Source organism: Mobula birostris, chromosome 13 (genome assembly GCF_030028105.1).
Source record: "Mobula birostris isolate sMobBir1 chromosome 13, sMobBir1.hap1, whole genome shotgun sequence".
Lineage (NCBI taxonomy): Eukaryota > Metazoa > Chordata > Chondrichthyes > Myliobatiformes > Myliobatidae > Mobula > Mobula birostris.
Window position 1 is genome coordinate 49673461 of NC_092382.1, and position 5293 is coordinate 49678753.

Here is a 5293-nt window from a genome sequence, read left to right on the forward strand (position 1 = left end):
AAGGAAAATGGTTCATGCGTTTACACATGATCCTCCAACAGAGGGAGCAAGAGAGGGCGCTACGTTATACTCATTGATGCTACTTCTCCCAGTTTCTTCAATTATGAAGATAATTAACATTAAATTGGTGCCATTAATTCTAAAATTTCCAGAGTTACTGTTGATTTGGATGCAGGAATTCTGCTCAGTGCGATAAATCGTCCCCAGTCTAGCTGAAGGAAGTAGACTGGTGAACGAAGTGGGGCGCTCTGTATCCATATAGCTGTAGAACTCGCCGACATCAATCGCTCTGTTTCTACCCGAAATCTATTGTTAGATACTCGTTTGCAAAATAACAATGCGTCGCTAAGTAAACTCCGCGAGAAAGGGTTGTTTAAGCTTCCTCGCCGAGATTGATCAGAGTCGGAGTGAAAATGAACTCTTGGCACTGAGAATGGAAGAGTATTGAAGAGTGTAAGAATCTTAACATTTGCCGCCTGGGTTTGGCAGAGAATGTAGCGTTCAGACAGCAGCCAGGGAGTTATTGACAGGCAGGTGGAGTTCTGGTCCCTCGTGCCTGTAGAGTGACCGCTGCGAGCAGGGCTCGAACCTGCGCGGGGAATCCCCATTGGATTTCAAGTCCAACGCCTTAACCACTCGGCCATCGCAGCTCTATCAATGTTAATCACTCACCGTAGCATTGCACCTGAAGTGATTTATTGTCAGTGATGGAAATGATAAATCGTCATTCCAATACAAATAGTATGATTGGACAATGTGGGAATTTGTTTCAGGATAGGTAGGTCAGAACGTGAGTGTAGATATATAACATTGGCGTCAGTATCGTCAATGAAGGAGATTTCCACTGCTGGGGATAAAGGTCAGGATTAGAATCAGGGTTATAATGACGGATATATGTTTTTTTTTGTTTTATGGCAGCTGTACTGTGTAACACATATAGAATAATAATATAAGATCCATAGGTCCATAAAACAAAGGAACAGGAACAGGAATTCGCCCCATTGAGTCTGTTTCGCCAATGTAGCAGAGCTGATTTATGATCCCCTCAACCCCATTCCACTGGACATGGACATTGACGTCCTTAACAAACAAGAAATTATCAACCTTGGCTTCAAACACACCCAATGACTTGGCTTCCATAGCCGTCTGTGACATCTAATTCCTCAAATGCAGCACCCTTTGGATAAATTTATTCTGCTTCATCCCTGTTCTAAACTATCATCTTTCTATTCCGATTAGTCCACACTTGGAGTACTGTGTCCAGTTCTGGTCACCTCACTGTAGGAAAGATGTGGAAGCATTGGAAAGGGTACAGGGGAGATTTATCAGGATGCTGCCCGGTTTATAGAGTATGCATTATGATCAGAGATTAAGGGAGCTAGGGCTTTATCTTTGGAAAGAAGGAGGGTGAGAGGAGACATGATAGAGGTGTACAAGATAATAAGAGGAATAGATAGAGTGGATAGCCAGCGCCTCTTCCCCAGGGCACCACTGCTCAATACAAGAGGACATGGCTTGAAGGTAAGGGGTGGGAAGTTCAAGGGGGATATTAGAGGAAGGTTTTTTACTGAGAGAGTGGTTGGTGCGTGGAATGCACTGCCTGAGTCAGTGGTGGAGGCAGATACACTAGTGAAGTTTAAGAGACTACTAGACAGGTATATGGGGGAATCAAAGGTGGGGGCTTATATGGGAGGCAGGGTTTGACGGTCGGCACAACATTGTGGGCCGAATGGCCTGTACTGTGCTGTACTGTTCTATGTTCTATGTTCTATTCTGCGGCCCCGCTCTCTAATCCTAGACTACGCCACTATTGGAAACACCCTCCGTACTTCTACTCTAAGTAGGCGTTTCAATATTCGATAGATTTCAATGAGATGCCCCTGCAGTGAGCACAGGCACGGAACTATCAATCTCCCCTCGTTTGAACCCGATAACCCATGCGTTCCCGTGTCATTCCCGTGAGCCTCCTCTGGACTCTCCGAGTGTCTTCTGACCAACGTCTTATATCTGTCAACATTGCATTGTTGCTTTTATATTCTACTCTTGAACTGAATGTTAAAATTGCATGTTAAAATTCCTTTACCTATGACTAAGCCTAGAAGTAGGCAAGTAGAGAATACTGCGCAAGGTCTCTTTGTATCTCTGGTTTCTGAAAACTATCCTCTTTTAGAGATGTTTGTTATCTTTTTTTTTCCAAGGAGCATCACCGTACTACACGATGATCTATTTGACAAATCTTCGCCCATTTTCCTCAATTGTTCCTTGAACCTTGGAATACGTTGAAGTCAGGCTACCCAGTCAGTATATTATTTCCTTTTCTTAGCTTCCTTCGCTTCTTTCAGAGTGCAGTGACAATTGCAATTTTTCAGTCATCAGGAACCATTCCGGAATGTGGTGATACTTGAAGGAGTACTACTAATGCCTCCAGAATCTCTTCAACTACCTCTTTCAGAACCCTGGGGTGTAGTCCTCAGGTCCAGGTGACATGTATCTTCAGTACTATTAGCTTCAGCAGCACCTTCTCCGTTGTCTTAACATCTACTCTCACTTATGTCCTCTCCTACACGTTTATTGGTGCCATTATGCTGCTATCTTCCACAGCGCAGACTGACGCAAAATATTCATTCAGTTAGCCCATCTTTTAATTTTCGTCCATTACTACTTCTCCCGCCTCATTTTCCAGCTTTCTGATATTCACTCCCGCCTCCCGTTTATTCATATGTCTGAAAAAATGGTATTTTCATCTCTATTATTTTCCACTTAATCTTTCCTGTCATCAATCTTTAATTCCTTTTCATTGATTTTTGAAAGTGTCTGAAACCTTCAGCTTCCCACTAATGCTTGCTGTATTATCAGCACCGACTTTTGCCTTTATGCTAACTTTACTTTCCATTTTCGGCCACGGTTGCCTCATCCTCCCCTTCGAATATTTATTCTTATTTGGGATGTATCTATCCTGCACTTTCCCAATTGCCCCCAGGAACACCAGTCATTGTGGATCTGCCGTTATCCCTGCTCCAATCCACTTGGCCATCTCCAGACTTCGGGCGCTGTTCTTTTCTGCGAGTGAAAGCGGCGAGGGCAGGTATCGTCAGTGATTTTATTTTTGCGAGTGACGTGATCGGGGACTGTAATTTTCGCTACTTTTTTTGCTGCAGAAGAGGAGGGTCTGCGAGGTTTATTTTATTTTACTTTTTTCGGGCCGGGGTTGATGTCTGCCCTTACATGTACACCCATTGTCTCTCTGTATTTAATAGCTATCTGGAGTAGAGAGATCTCAGAGTTGTATTGTACATGCAGATTTTGACAATACAATTAACCTTCTGAACCTTTTTATTTTCCTCTCTCGTGCCTCTGTAGTTCTACTTACTGCACGTGATTCTCATATGTGTGATTTTAGCTTCTCGCTCTCAAACTACACAGTGAATTCGATCATATCATGAGCATTCCTGTATCTTAAACTTCCTAGACAAATCACAACACAACACAACACAACACGCAATTCACAATTGTTTTTTTTTTTCTAATGGACTCAACCAAAGCGTGTTCGAAGAAGCCATCTAGTAGGCTTTGCCCAAATTCCCTCTCTGGGGATCCAGCGCCAACTGGACTTTCCCAAATTATCTTCATATTGAAATACTACAATGACCATCGCAATACTGTCGTTTTCACATGCCTGTGTATCTCCCGTTGTTATTTGTACTCACAGTCCACTGCTGGAGGCCTGTATATAACTCCCTTCCTCTGAACCTATGATACCTCTCTCTAAGAACTTGATTTATTTTCTATATATCACTATAAGTTACAATACAATAAATTAAATAGATATTTAAAACTGAATCTTTAGTGTTAATGTGTTGAGACATGTCTGAGGAGTTTGGTTTGGTGTAGGTCCTGAATGATGCACGCAGCCTTCTCTTGGCATCATATTCTGAGCATCATATCCGCGATGGTGGCGAGGCGTGTGCCCGTGATTGAAGTGACTACGGCTACAGCACTCAGCAGCCTCTTTCGATGCTTTACATTAGATACCCGCCCCACACCAGCCTGTGAAGCAACCACTCATAAAGCTCTCCACATAGGTCCATAGAAATTAATTGAATAACTTGCCGGCTCTAAATCTAGTCAATGAGTACTTATCGCGACTGTTCCGTGACTACGTCAACATCTTGGAACCAGTATGGATCCTTTGGGATGTTGAGGCACAGGAACCTGAAGATGTTCACACTTCTGAACCCTCAATAAGGATTGGTGTTTGTTCATCTGACGTATTTTCCTGGAGTACGCAATCAATTCCTTTGTCTTACTGACATTGATTGCAAAATTGTTGCTGCGATTCCACCCAACCAGCATATCTATCTGGTGCTTGTACGCCTACCGGCTCCATCACGCGCAACATCCTGGAAGAAATAGAATGAAAACCGCGAACGTGTAAAGCAGGAATATAGCTTACGTCACCGGCATGGTAAGGACTCGCCGTCGTCGTCGTGGCTATCCCTCGAGATCAGGATGATGGTTTTCGTTCCGTACAGAGCGAGACGCCTGTGCGTGTATTTGTATAACGTGTACTTGATGTTGCACTCCAAGAAGCACACGATACTTCACAAATCAACCAACTGATTCCAGTGGCATGGAAACCACAACGACTGGAGCTGATAGATTTGTTGCAGCCTTCATCCGCCTTCACAGCCGTTGAGTTCGAAGTAACTTCTTCCCTCGTTCCACCGTTGAGTTCTTGGTTGGATTGTACTTTGTCAGGGACCTCACCCTCGACCTTACCGCCATGGGTGACCCTACCAGGAGCATAGCTCCAGACGGCATTGCTCTCGGGATCACAAGACCACAAAAACTTCTCCACTGCGACAAGGTGACAATCCACGGAGAAGTAATGGCTTGCACTCAGTGTAGGAATTGAGAAGATATATACTTTGATATTAGTTGAATGTATGAAATGTTAAATCTTCTAAATTGCTTCTGATGTTCCTCATGTTCGACATCATTACCGTGAAGGGGGCGTGCTGGAATCATGATATTTCAAGGGCAATTTGTGTTTACTATATGCAATTGGAAAGATGTACCGATGTGATGTCAAAGCAGAGCGAAGCTAGGCTGAAACAAAATTAAAACTTATTTACATTGTGGGCTTGCATTCATGCTGAAACCAGAAAGCTTCCGCCAGACAGAACAAGGACAGCAAATTTCCCAGTAATACGCTGGTACAGCAGGCAAACTGGAACATTAATTACAGGGAAAACACCGAACAAGGGGGAAAGGGAATGGGTGTCGGGATCGG

General features: G+C 43.6%; 1 non-coding gene across 1 annotated transcript; it reads right to left on the reverse strand.

Annotated features, from left to right (window-relative positions):
- Positions 1 to 568: 568 nt before the first annotated feature.
- trnas-uga (transfer RNA serine (anticodon UGA)) lies at positions 569 to 650 on the reverse strand. Its single transcript has one exon. It is a non-coding gene; the product is annotated as a tRNA-Ser (tRNA).
- Positions 651 to 5293: the final 4643 nt, after the last annotated feature.